The sequence below is a fragment of the Protopterus annectens genome, chromosome 15.part0 (assembly GCF_019279795.1).
Source record: "Protopterus annectens isolate FY-2018-M chromosome 15.part0, PAN1.0, whole genome shotgun sequence".
Taxonomy (NCBI): Eukaryota; Metazoa; Chordata; order Ceratodontiformes; family Protopteridae; genus Protopterus; species Protopterus annectens.
Genome location: NC_056749.1, coordinates 77,033,045 through 77,048,639, shown reverse-complemented (window position 1 = coordinate 77,048,639; position 15,595 = coordinate 77,033,045).

Here is a 15,595-nt window from a genome sequence, read left to right as displayed (position 1 = left end):
CGTGCATCTAAAGATCAACTAGCTATCTAGTTGTTTTTGTTATATATAGATCGTCACACTATAATAAATTTATACCATCGTGACATAACATTTCCTACTTGGTATAATTGATTATATGGTCAAGCACTCGACTCCAGAACCCAAATCATTCAAATCAATACATCATTACTTACACATTCATGGATCAAGTCATATCGCACACATTTAAATATCCCTCCAAGTCTATCCTGTGGTGTAGCTAGGTCCTTTCAAATGAAAGATATAGTACCATCAAACATGTTATAACATAATCGTTCAGCTTACAACCCTTGTATGCTGTCAAAAATCAGTCACAAAGTGATTTCTATTTTGCGTCATTCAAATAAACAGTTTACTGTACCTTCTTAAACATAGATGAATGACGAGCCTATTTATCTATATATCCATACTAGGTTCCAGTATGCAGTTAAATATGCATTTATCCAGTTTACTTTTACAATAAACCCCCCTTTTTAGTGTGAATGCTGTTAAGCATTCAATCTATTTATTTCACAAAAGCTATATATAGATATATATATATATATATATATATATATATATATATATATAATGCCCATATAAGTATATTATTGTACATCCATCAAATAAACTAATTTTATCTAACAGATACTTATAGAAATGGTAGTAAAGAATGACAGATCCTAGGCAATAAATGCATTTCTAAAAACTAAACTACACTTCATATGGAAATATTTATAGCTAGCCAAAAATAATTTATCATTTGAGCTACATATACTAAGCTGTAAGACATGTTCTAAATATATATGGTGGATATAGATGGATTTTCCTTGGACCAAGGAATATTTAGTAATATGTGTAGAAGTATGCATATAAGTGAATCTGTTTATGCAACTATATGGTCAGTTTTATATGAACATGCTTGCAACAGGAATTAATGGTTGGTTATGTATGTTAAGGATGTGTGTGTGTGTATGTATATATATGTGTATATATATATATATATATATATATATATATATATATATATATATATGTGTGTGTGTGTGTGTGTGTGTGTGTGTGTGTGTGTGTGTGTGTATATATATATATATATATATATATAAAAACTTTTTTTAAATATATCTGGCTATATAGTATGACATGCACTCTATGGTTTATATATAACAACAGATATGCAGTGGTATTGATTATGATACCATATATATTTAGAGCATGTCTTATAGCTTAGTATATGTAGCTCAAATGATTGATTTTTGGCTAGCTGTAAATATTTTCATATGAAGTGCAATTTAGTTTTTAGAAATGCATTTATTGTCTATGATCTGTCATTCTTTACTGCCATTTATATAAGTATCTGTTAGATAAAATTAGTTTGAAGATGTAGATTGATGCCAATATTAGTAGCAATTTGATGGATGTACAATAATATACTTATATGGGCATATTATGAAGAGTTGTATTGATTTTATATAATACCATATATGCTGAATATATAATGGAACTGCTCATGTTTGTGAAAAGATTTCTTAAGTATATATATATATATATATATATATATATATGTATATATACATACATGAGGACTTATTAGGTAAATCTAATGCTACATACTCTTTATGTTATAGGAAATGCACTTTGCAAGTAGCCAAACAGTGAATTATTCAGATGGCTATGTTTTTAAGGAATAGAGGCATGGCGTGATGACGTCACGATTAGGAGTGCTTTTCTGAGGTAAAGTCAGTGCTTAACAGCATTCACGCTAAAATAGGGGGTTTATTGCAAAAGTAAACTGGATAAGTGCATATTTAACTGCATACTGGAACCTAGTCTGGATATATAGATAAATAGGCTCGTCATTCATCAATGTTTAAGAAGGTACAGTAAACTGTTTATTTGAACGACGCAAAATACAAATCACTTCGTGACTGATTTTTGACAGCATACAAGGGTTGTAAGCTGAACGATTATGTTATAACATGTTTGATGGTACTATATCTTTCATTTGAAAGAACCTAGCTACACCACAGGATAGACTTGGAGGGATATTTAAATGTGTGCAATTTGACTTGATCCATGAATGTGTAAGTAATGATGTATTGATTTGAATGATTTGGGGTCTGGAGTCTGCTTGACCATATAATCAGTTATACCAAGTAGGAAATGTTATGTCACGATGGTATAAATTTATTATAGTGTGACGATCTATATATAACAAAAACAACTAGATAGCTAGTTGATCTATAGATGCACAATACAATTTATGCTGCTAAGGATGAGATATGCATATATTTTAAAATGGAGTGTGCATACAATTTTATTATGTGATGAATTTTGGGTATTATAATGTGGATTTTATTTATGTATCAGCAACTAAATAGTTAATTTGTTGCTGTTTTAATCTATGATGTCAAGCAACTAGGGGCATTTTGTGCTGAAGTGATTTGCTACAACAAACATTTGAATTTAATTAGGGAGGTGTTATGTATAAATGGAAATGTTTGGCAGTTTATGCACTTTTACTTGTAAATTGTCTGATGAAGCCACATTTTGTGGTGAAAGCTTATTGCTTGAAAATAAATGTGATTTTATTTTACTGAATGGTGATACAAGTCGCTTCAGTTCATCTTTGCTGTTTTCTGCTGTTTTGCCTACATTTTACAGCGGGACTGTTTGCCTACTGGGGAACATCCTTTCTTGGATTATTATGTTTCAATAGCTTTTCTTTAGAGAGTTTTCAAATTTCGGATACATTTGTCTATTCAGTACAGCACATTCACTATCAATTCAAAATAATTATAAACAAATAATTTAGGTTTCCTTTAATAAATTTTAGTTGCACACAGTTACTCAGATAATTTTAATATACCACAGAAGGAAGATCATTGGGCCACAGTATGTTGTTTTAATAGCAAATGTTGCAATGTGTCTTTTCAGCTACACATTAAATAATTTCCATAGGCAAATATCTAATAAACATTCCAGGTCACACTACAGCCTGAATGATCATATAAGGAAACAAAACTTTAATGTGAAATGTACTAGTCAGTAATCCTGGTATTAAAACTTTAACTTCAAATAAAAATTAAAACAGGTATTCAAAATATCTGCTTTTATCATGCTGTATTCAAGGCAACTTAACACTATTATATAATATATATATATATATATATATATATATATATATATATATATATATATATATATATATATATATATATGAAACTTCCTTTTACATAATCAGTTTAACATTAACTCTTTGTCCTTTTTCTTCCACCGATCATTATTATTATTATTATTATTATTGTTATTATTATTATTGTTATTATTATTATTATTATTATTATTATTATTATTATTATTATTTTTATTATTGTTATTATTATTATTATTATTATCATCATCATCATGCAGAAACATGCAAAGGTCATTTATACTTCTGTGCATAACTCCAACCTGAGTCACCACTAACAGTGTCAACAGCTGAAATGCAGGCTATTTAAAAGGGACGTAGAGACAACAGAAAGTTGGAACTAACAAATGTAATAGCTGAAATATAAAACAACAAGACAAAAGTTATGTTAGGTACATTACTCAGGTAGTGAGTTATCCAACAGAGATTAAATAACTTCCTCTGGTCTCAGTTCACAATGTTTAATAGGCCTGCTGCTTATTGCAGCCGTTTAGAGGGGAAAGCAGGGATAACAGAAATAAATGACAGTAGGTGGAAGTATGTAGGCCTCACTCAAACTGAATTAAAATAAACTGGAAGTTATGTTAGGTGTATCAGCCAGGTACTCTGTCCCAATACACACATACGACAATAACAATCAAATGCATTCAAGCATGGATTTCACTAACATATGTAGAATAGGACAAATTCTCAGACTTTTTACCAGGTACCAAAATATACAAAATTGTGAATTTCTATAAAGATATTTTTCATTCCTCTTTACTAGCTTTTGATACTCTGTGAAGACCAGATCATGTCTTTGTTAAGTGCCAAATCTATTCTGCAACATCAAAGAAAGATGCACAATATTTCTCTTAAGAGTGATTATGCAAACATGGCTGACATACCATGACAAACATACCATGCTAAACATAACATGGCAAACACATCATGCTAAACATACTAAGGCAATCATCCCATGCAAAACATGCCATGACAAACATACCGTGCTAAACATATGATGGCAATCATACCACATGAAACATACCATGGCAAACACAGATGTTTATACATTTATCTGTTGATGTTGAGATAACCCATACTCTGAACTATAGGCTCTGACAGACAACTGTACAAGTGACTTAAGTTCCAAATTCCACAGGCAGGCCCTTAATTTGAATCTCAAAAGGATGCCATGGATTTCAAGGCAAAGAATTCACTGGAATATATATGGATCTAAGTAGTTTTAGGAGACCACATATATGTCTGAAGAAACAACTCACACTCAGTAAAGATAAGGACAAAGTATGTTTAGTTAAATATCAACACTGCCTCTGAGGAAAGGTTTACTTTTACAGTTGGTCATGTGGAGATGGTAAGCACTGAAGGTTACTTAGGTTATCTTTTAAAATACACCTCTGATACCCAATTATATAGCGCAGTTAGTTGGAGTCTGCATTTAGTGAGGCAGTCACTATAGTCTTCTTCATCCCAGCAGATCATTATCATGTTCTCCTACATGTACCTGATCCCATGGCAGTACATTTATTCGAAACAATTGCCTTGACTAGGCCCAATCTTATCGAACTCTAAACTCCCTATGTATGTAACTTTGATTTATGTATTTGCATAAAAGTCACAGAATTATGAGGCTATGACAACAGGCTATCTCCTCATGGACATAATAAATCATTCTATCCCTTTCAGGGAATTATGACGAGGAAAGGTACTTAATTTACTTGGAAATATTCTGTACTGGACACAGCGTATGAGGTGAATCCAAAGACCTAGATCACTACAACGTATGAGGTGAATCCAAAGACCTGGATCACTATATTTTTTGTTCAATCTTCCACTGACTGGATCACCCGAAGAGTTCCCGAAAGAATGAGGTATCTGGGACAGATTTAGGGGACTGAATAGAATTTTCTGCAAGCTCTTTCAACTCAGAGCTATACCAAGATGGTGTGCAGAGTGTGGGGAAGGGGTTATAACATCTTTTTCATGAGGAAGAAGAAGATCTGTCGCTCTCTTTCTCTCTCTCTCTCTCTCTCTCTCCATCTTCAACTTGAAGAGAACTTGACAGGAGTCTTGAGTTCCTTTCTTTTTTCACGCTTTTATAGGAGAACTTGAATAGGAGTAGGAAGATTAGAAAATGCAGCAACACTTTTTCACGTATCCTCCTCACTGGCTGCAATTGCCTGAGACGGAACTGGACATAGATCCATCAGAGGCAGGAATCATCAATCCACTTAACTGTCTAGAGTGGACTTTGAGAGATCTTATCATGGCTTCCTTAAAGGTTGGACCAGTGTCACATTCTCACCCATCCTCCTAACAGACTACAGTGGGCTGTGGAAGAGATGGACTTGGCTCCATTGGAGGCCGGACCAGCATCACATTTTTACCCTGCCACCTAACTGGCTATAGTGGCCTGTGAGAGAGCTGGAAATGGCTCCACTACAGTTGGGATTAACATTACATTCTCACCCATCTTCTTAATCGTCTACAGTGGGCTGTGAGAGAGTTGGATATGGTCTATTAACAGGTGGGTCAGCACTGCATTTTTTTTCTTCCCCAGATTAAATTCATGGGCTGTGTGAAAGCTGGAAACAGCTCCATGATTGGTTGGAATCATGCATCCCCATATGACTAAGTTGGACATCTGGGACCTGGATCATCTCACCCATTCTCCTCATGGTTTGCAGTGGACTGTGACAAAAATGTACGTGTCTCCATCAGATATAGGACTTACCCATCATACTGACTGGCTTCGGTGAACCATGAGAGAGAGATGGACATGGCTCTGTCACAGGTGGGAGTCACTCATCCTCCTGATAGGCTGCCATGAGAAATGAGAAAAGTGGACATTATTCCATCACTGATGAAACAAGCATCACTTTCTATACCAATCTTGTTTTCAGTTACAGTGAGCTGTGAGAGAGCTGGACATGCCCGTATCATAGCTGAGACCTACTCACATTCTGGTACATCCTCTTCATGGACTACAAAGTTGGACAAGGATCTGCTGGAAGTGGGACTCATCCCATTCTGCTGATGAGCTAGAGTAGACCATGACAGAGCTGGATGGACATTTTACATCTGGGACCAACAGCTCTTTTTTTACCATCCTTCTGATTGGCTATAGTAGGGTAAGAGAGAGACAAGGTTAGACATGGCTGTTCACACACAGGACTAGCAGCACTTTCTAACCTATACTACTGAAGGGCTACAGTAGGCTGCTAAGACCTTGACATGGCTTCATTATAGGCTGAACATGGGTCATATCACACAACTACCTGATGAGCTGCAGTAAACTGTGGAAGAGGTGGACATGACTCCAACATAGGTGGGAGCTGGATCATCTTTCATCCAGCTGATGAATTCCACTGAGCTGTGAGAGTGCTGGACATGACTCCCTTATGAGAAGAACTGGCATGGAGGTTTGGATGCTTTATAGTATATTACAGTATTCATGGACAGACTGAATCCACTGAGTATTATCACTGTAAGGAAAACAAGAAAACTTCCTACACATTTGTACTGTTTTAATACATTTTATTCCAATATGCTTTTCAAGTTAATTTTCAGAAAATGCTCTGGAGTGCAAAATGAGTTTAGGCTTCTAAAGGGGTGACATTACATGCCACATACCTTCTAATGAGTTAAATATGTGAATTTTACTGGCATAAACCATATTCGCAGTAGCAACCCTAAAAATGAGAGATTATTTCTGATTAGGACTCTTGATGATGGCAGGGAAACTGAGAGTGACCTTTAGCATTTCCAGAACACTTGTTAGGGCTGCTATTCCTGTCTTTTTCATTTGAAAAACTCTTTTACTTGAATTGTTTCTACTTCTTCTGTAAAGAGAACTTTCTTACATTTTTTAATATGGCCACTTTAATTCACAAAACACAACTCATTATCAGCTCTGTAGTACAGCTGTTATGCACGGTGCACACGGTGCACTTTATCCCCACCAGTAGCAGGCCCATTTTCATTTACATCCTTAACTACAGCACATCTTATCTTTTCCACCAGACTAAGCAGTTTACGTTAACTCTCTACCATATACTGCATTTACATGCAAACTTGATGCGAGGTGCACCATATCTTATCAGTGGTTGGTAACATCATTTCCTATCCTATCTATATTCTGCCCCCATCCCCCTTGGTTTCCCTTTGGGTTCACTCGCTCCTCTTCCACCTGATTTTCACTCTCGTAGCGTTCTAATGCCAATTTCCATTGCCTTTTAATGTTTCCTCCCCTACTTTCCTCGTTCCAATCAATTTCTGCCATCTTCTCACCCTGTCCAGGAGCATCTTGTGTAATTCTTGCTCCCATATTGTTTTTGTCCCCTTCCAATTTTGAGTGATGCTGACCTCTTTCTTTATGCCCTGTAAGCAGAATTCCCAAGTATGCTCTGTTTCCTTTTGAAATAGATTTCCACAATCATCTCTACTGGCCTTTACTTTTCCTGTGCCCACCCCTGGTCCAAGAACATGTGCAATATCCCTACCTTTTCCACCTGACACCTTCAGCATCTACTGTCCTCATCTATGTCATAATTTATGAATCTCTTAGGGGTTAAATACCATCTATGCAATATTCTTAGACTTTCATCGCCCACTCTGTGTACTTATTGAATATATCTTTGTGCCAGTATTGCCTTCTGTCAATATTCTGCAACTCCTTTCCATTCTACCTCTCTTCCCCAATTCTTCATCATTCTGTCTTCATTAGAATTTTCTTTCTTTCCCTTAATTCATCTGTTTGCTCCATTGCTTTCCTTATCACTTCCATTTCCTCCAGGTTGCTGTCCTATCTCCTTCTGTCCTGCCTTCCTGCCTGCTACTTTCTCCTGCTGCTCTCTGTACTCTTTTTCCAGGTCTCTCTGAGTACCAAAGTAGTTCCATGGCTCAGCCTCTCATATTCTGTACTTCTGAATTAGCTGCCCCATTGGCCCAGTCATATTCTGTACTTCTGTATCAGCTGACCCATTGGCTCGCTCATATTCTGTACTTCTGTATCAGCTCCCCTGTTGGCCCGCTCATATTCTGTACTTCTGTAGCAGCTGCCCCATTGGCCCGCTCATATTCTGGACTTCTGTATCAGCTGCCCCATTGGCCTGCTCATATTCTGTACTTCTGTATCAGCTGCCCCATTGGCCCGCTCATATTCTGTACTTCTGTAGCAGCTGCCCCGTTGGCCTGCTCATATTCTGTACTTCTGTATCAGCTGCCCCGTTGGCCCGCTCATATTCTGTACTTCTGTATCAGGTACCCCATTGGCCCGCTCATATTCTGTACTTCTGTATCAGCTGCCCCATTGGCCCGCTCATATTCTGTACTTCTGTATCAGCTGCCCCGTTGGCCCGCTCATATTCTGTACTTCTGTATCAGCTGCCCCTCATTGTTTTAAATCTTTCTTCACCATCCCTTTCTTTCTACATACCAATTTTTCCTCTTATGCGATTCCTCTTCACCTCCACATTTCTTTAGTTTTCTTCATTCACTTTTGCCTCTTGGCTTTCTGTTGCCCATAGTTTTTTGGGGGTTGCCTTCACCCAGTTTCACACATCCTAGTTCTTTTAGTGTTGCTCCATTCATGTCCTTCAGTTAGCTTCTCCATGTCTCCCTTTCCCATATGCTGTCTTTTCCTTCACCTCCTTTACATCTGTTTCTACGCAGTGAATTATGTTACATTTCATTGCAGGTGCTAGAATATATGTCAGCCGCCAGACCACCCTTTTCCATTTCATTCATTCTCATTTTTGCCTTGCTTGCTTTTTCCCCTTACCTTTATGGTTGTTTTCCACATTTGTTGTAGACTTTTGTCCTGGGGCGGTCTATTTGTATGTTACAGAGTAGGTGGAGAATTATTGGTTGTAGCACCATCTTTGCTGCATTCATTCTCTTAAATAATGTAAAAGTCTTCTTTGCTGCCTGTCTGGAGTGGTTCTTTTACTTTTTTGAATTTCCTCTAGCTTCTTCCTGTTTGTCTGTGTCACCTGTTCTCAGCGTACAGTGTTAGGTACTTGGGAGACTCGACGTCTTTTATCTCACCTAGCCTCCTTTTCCCTTCCCCTTTTACTAATTCTGCTACCAACACTGGATTACTGCAACTTCCATAAACTTCCAGAAGCCTCTGGAATGTTTATTTTTTTATAGATCCCACTGCTGCCACCATATTGTCTGACATTAACACGCAGCAGTCATCTGCATGCAACACTAATTGAGATTTTATCCCCTCCTTTTCTTCATGCATTATTAAATTGTGTCCGACTCCAGTGCTAGCTCCTTGATCACAAGCAAACCTGGGGCTAGTGAGCACCCCGTCTGGTCCTCCTCCAAATCTTAATCTCCTCAGATACTTATCCATTTATGACTATTTCAGGTTATATGGCCTGTATGCAGAATATGAACTTTTCCCCTGCCTGCCTTTGTTGCAATGTCTTCCATAGAAATTCCCACCTTGCCATACCAAAGGCCTTCTGCATGTTAAGGCATACAATCCCACTTGCCATTTTCTGCTTGTTTTCTTCCCTATGGATACCTTCCTTCCAACAGGTCCCATCAGTTTTTTCTGCCTTCCTTCCCTTTATGAAGTCATCTTACTCTGCTTCTATTATTTTTGGCAATACATCATCCAGTCTTCCAACAAATATGTTTGCCAAAATCTTGATATCTACATTAATGAAAAGAGACTGGCCTATAATTTCCCACTTCTGCCCTTCCTGCTCCTCCTCCCTCTTTAGGTATCATGGTTCTCTTAGTCCTCCTCATACATTTAAATATTTTGCCCGAGACTTGCATTCTTCCTGTAAGACCTTCCACATTTCCTCTCCCCGCCTGTAGAAATGTATGTGGAATCCATCTGTCCCTGCAGCTTTCCTATCTTTAATCATGAATATGTTTTTTTTTATTACATCACTTTTCACCTCTGCATTTAGCTTGTGCCTTTGTTCATCATCCAGTATATATCCCTCTACAATTCTTTCCTCAGTTCCATTCTGAGACTTCTGTCCCTTCATTCTGTTTGCAAATCTCCCTGCAGTATTCATTGAATTCTTCCTTGATTAGTTTGCTTTCTTTTAAATATTCTCCATCACCTCCTCTTACCTTCTGTACCCCTCTCTCTGACAATTTCTTCCTATATTTCTTCACTAGCTTTTTCCCTTGCCCCTTCTGCACTACCCACCAGTAGTCCCGCTGGTAACATTGTTGAATTTCTTGCTCCGTAGCAATTTTCCTCTCCAGGTCCAAGTTTGTTGCACTTTCTGTGATCTGTAGGGTTTGCCCTTCTACTTTCATTTCTTCCAATTTCATTCCATACCACAAGAAGCTGTCTCCATCCATCTCCCCAATCACCCTTCCTTTCTTTCTTCTGCCCTCATCAGTTTTCCCCTGACTTTGATCCCAACCCATCAGTGTTCATTCAGTTTGTTTCTTTCTTTCAGATTTTCTGTCATTTACAGTCAGTTTCATTCATGAGCTACAGTTCCATTATCAAGACATCCTTAACATCAGTTACAGCAGAGAGTTATGGCACTAATCCATGTAGCTATATTAGTGTTAATTAAGCAGGTGTAGTGTGGTTGCAGAGCCATTTATCTGTCAGAAGTTGCTTCGCCTGGCATTTAAAGTCTTTCAAGTTGCAGATTGTCCTTAGGTGGAGTGAGATGATATTCCAGCTATTAGCAATGCTGTGTGAATACAGGGAGTATTCTGCATTATTGCTAGGGGTAGTTATCGAGAGTAATGATTAATGGAGGGTAGAGGTCTGTTTATAGTATAAGGTTGAACAATGGAGTGAAAATACGTGTAAATTTTCAGAGTTGTGCAGTAGTCTGATGGCTGTATTTAATTGTGAGTACAGTAGAGTATGACTGAATTCAAGCCAAATTAGTTGTTTCTAGAGAAAGGCAGTGATGTGATCTCTATTGTTATTTGGTTGTGTATTTGGCTACTTTGTTGTAGCTTTGTTCCAGTTTGACTGATGCAGAAGAGTTAAGATTGGTTAGGACAGGAGATGAATAAAATAGTATTTGTCTTGGTATTCTACAGATACTAACACCTGTGTCTGGCATTCAAGGCATCAACTGAGCCATTATGGATGGATTTACTGTACATCAACAAGTAAATGACATCAGAAATACTTGGTCTGGGGATCTAAACCTCTTCTGCAATATCTACTGCTGCTCTGGAACAGACTCCCCATCCACATAAAACAAAGTTCATCCCTGTCCATTTTCAAGTGCAACATATATCTATGGATGGGAAACAGAACATTTACCCCAGGGCTGTCCCCTCCCCCATACTACTAATGGACACAGGCAGATCCTAAATACTTTAAGTCATGTATGGATCCCCTCAAATTTAACTAGGGTATGATCCAGTTATTCTCATTAGGGTTAATGTTTAATTAGGAACTATGGGATGAGTAAGGCCAATCTATAACAAAATAGGACAGGTTATTTCAAGCAGAAACAGAGAAACTGACTAGGATTAAAATGGCCTGCTAGGGCAACTAGCCTAGTACTGACCTATGACCCTATAAAATAGGGTGGGCAGTAGATAAGAAGTGGGTGTGCTTTGTCTAGCAGAGTCAGTAAGGTAGGGTTTTACTCTACAGATGCAGCCTAGCTTTTGGTCTGTCTTCTTTATGACTTTCTGAAGGTGGAGATCAAATTTCAGGTGGTCATCTATGATCATACCTATTAGTTTGATGTGGGATACACCATCACAAGGCCTTATCCCTTTATTCTGTCTCCTACAGACTGTTGAGGGGAGATCTATGCCTGGCATACAAGGCATTGTCAGACCTCACTCTGATCAACCTCCTTCATATCCATAAAACAAGCAGCACCAGAATTACCTGTTCTAAAGACTTAAACCTTGCCTGTGATATAAATAGGACCTGCTGGAGAGACAGGTATATATCCCAGAGACTACCCCATCTCAGGAAGATGCTCCCCATCCATGTGAAACAGAGTTTCTCCCTAACCCATTCAAGTGTAACTTGGACAGTTGGGTGGGAAATAGGAAATTCATCCCTGGTTTGCACTGGCACCTATGTCTGCAATGGACACATGCAGCCTGCAAATGGTTCATCTCCCATGTGCCTGCTTGTAAATGTTTCATCTCCCAAGTCCCTGCTTACACATGTTAAGGGTGCTAGAACTTGTCAGATTTTTGGAATGCATGGCTAAGCTTAAAAAGGCCTGTGTGGTCATTAGCCAAGTAAACAACTAGGAACCTATGTATCTATGAACCTATGAAATTACACACTTTCTTTTAGGTCAATATGGAGTTAACAATCAAACAAAAACAATCTATTGATGGTCAAGACAATCAGTTAAGTGCAGAATTCTATTAATTTTCAATATGGTAGGAGATACATGAACTTTTACAGTTGTAGGTAACAACAGTCATACAGACATTAGCCATGTTGAAAAAGCAGTTCCCTAAGGGCCAATCCTAGGCCTATTATTGTTTTTCCTGTTACTATTTCACTATAAGACATACCTTAAGAGCTTCCACAACTCAATTGTATTCTATATGCACAACCGTAAACAACCCAAAACAATTCTGAACCTCCATATCCTCTCTCATCAACCCAGGCACAAAAAAGGATTCCAGCCCATATCCAGACATTTCTGTCTTCAAACAGCTACTTTTTTCAATACATACTTTATAGAATGCATAGTTAACTTAACCTCAAACTCACACAACACATCCCCTTTCATGTAGCAAACTTCCTCCACTTTAGACTCTAGCGTATCTCCTTCACAAACTCACCTAACTGCAACCTCCCCGATACACACATAAACAACTCCACCCACTTCACCTTTCGACCAGTTGCTATACCTATCATAAAAAAGTTTTTACATAAACAAAACTTTGTTCCTCCTCAGCCAACAACCTGCCCTAAGAATACTTAAATCTAGCTGCAGATGCAATGGTATACCCAATCAGCATTCTTATTAATAGATCAATAAGAGAATCCCTTTCTCTAACTTATGGAGAATGGTGCATATTATCCCCTTACATAGAGGAGGCAATTCCACTGGCATTACGAATTTCTACCCCATAGCCATCGTGTCTCTTCTATCTAAAGTTCTTGAAAGATGTATACATTAACAATTTCTCCTTTATCTCTGAAAAATAAGCTAGTCACCAATAAGCAACATGGATTTCGGCCAGACCACAGCACCTCCACTGCATTCTTATCATTGGCAGGCACTGTATCTGCAGTATTTATATATCTATCAAAAGTCTTTGACATGGTCTCTCACAGTAAACTCCTCAATCATCTTTCCACCCTGGGTCTATAATCTCCATCTATTCAATGGCTGTCTTGCCAACAGGCAACAAGCTGTAAAATGGCAAGGATGCATCTTTGCATACCTTCCCACTTCCACAAGAGTCCCACAAGGATCTATCCTTGGCCCTCTACTATTCAATATTTTCATCAACAACCTACATTCATCTTCTTGTGAAGGAACCTTGATTCTATATGTAGAGGACTCTACCATCATCTGCTCTACAAACACCTTAACTCACCTGCAAAAAAACACTCAACAAGCTGTCATCTCCATTGAAACCTGGGTTACAATGGCAGATCTCCTAGTCAATCCCCAAAAACCAAGCTCCTCCTCTTTACCCCAAAAACTCACACCCCTTACAAAGTATCTTTCAGAATCATTCTAACCAATTTATAGTCCTCCGTAAAAAACAAACTTGAAAGCTGCTACAACAAAATTGCCAAGTTTGCTACAAATTCATGCTCCTTTACCCATCACTGTAAAGGTCTGTATATCCTTAGCTGGCTAGAACTCCCCTCAACCTCTCCTACATTCAGCTAATAACAATACATAAAATCATACACAAACAATTAGCCTGCCCAGCCCTTACCCCTTTGATCAACATATATTTCACTAAACAACTCTTAGATCAGAAGACAAACAACTTCTCATTATAAATACACCAAATAAATCCCCTTGGCCCAAGCCTATCCTCATACATAGTACCACAAACATGGAATGCCTTACCTCTAACCACCAGAACTATTTCTAACCTATTCACCTTTAAATGCTCTCTTAAAGAATACTTTACAAATCATGGACCTGTTCCTGTGCCAGTCCTGACTGAACTTACTCAGTACACTTCACTCACCCCCTTCAACCTAGATCATACTTCACAACCTTCTACAGCCTCCTTCTCTAGTCCTCTTTATTTTCAAACTACCTTACCTTATCCACTTTATCCCTGCAGACGACCTTTACTTTACCTGTCTCTCTTTCCTCCCTACTCAACTAAGCTACCTGAAGACACCCTACCCTGCAGTCTTCTTATAACTTCCCTCTCTCCAGCCTTCCTACTTCTAGAACCATAATATGAACACCTCTCACATACTAAGACATCACTCAGTTTCACCTCACTGTCTCTAACCTGTAATCTCTAATATCTCTTTAAATGTCTTATTAGAATTGTCTCAGGATGCATTCATCACATACTAAACTATGTAACAAATAATATGACTACTGAGTTTTTTCACATATTTTCTCTAAATCATGTTACTGTTTTTTATTGCTCTCTACTATGAAACATACGTTCCATGTTTTTCTCACTACAACATTTTTTCACTTTTATATTTTGTAATGTAACATGATACTTTGTGATTTAAAATATTTGTACTTGATGTTATGTAATGTAACATGATACTTAGTGATTTCAAATATTTGTACTTGATGTTGTGTAATATAACATGATGCTTTGTGATTTAAAATATCTATACTTGATTTTTGAAAGATTGTGATAGTGGTGCTTTTCTTCCTGGACCTTTGCTGAAAATGGACACTTTCTGGCCCGGTCAAATTTTTCAGTCAAGTGTCAAATAATTAATTAGATGACATAATGAAAACCAATGCCCTAAATTAATCACAAACATGAACAAAGTGTTTCAAAGACTTTTAATGACTTAATATATGGATAAAAAAGTAATAAATTAGCAATCAGGAAGAAAAATTAACAGATATGATCTTCTGTACATCACAAAAGTTTAACAAAATTCCCTCTTTAACAATTACAGATCGACTCAGTTCAGTTCTGTCAGTTTCAGTTATCAAAAAGAATTCAGGCCTTACTCTTGGTCAAACCTTATCCTTTTAGCTCACACCCAGTGCTAGGTCTGATAGAAAATTGCCCATCTGTTTATAAAAGAGGCAACATGTGTTTGCCATCAATGGTCTAATTCCATGCCTTGAATATGCACAACCTATAATTAACCTAAGATTCCTCCCAAAACACATCATCAGTTCAAAGGACTAAAAACAGCATTCTGCACTTCATGTATCCATGTTCCTACAGAAAGCATTATAAGTGAGAAAGCCAACTGGCTTCTTGTTACTGCAATGCTGC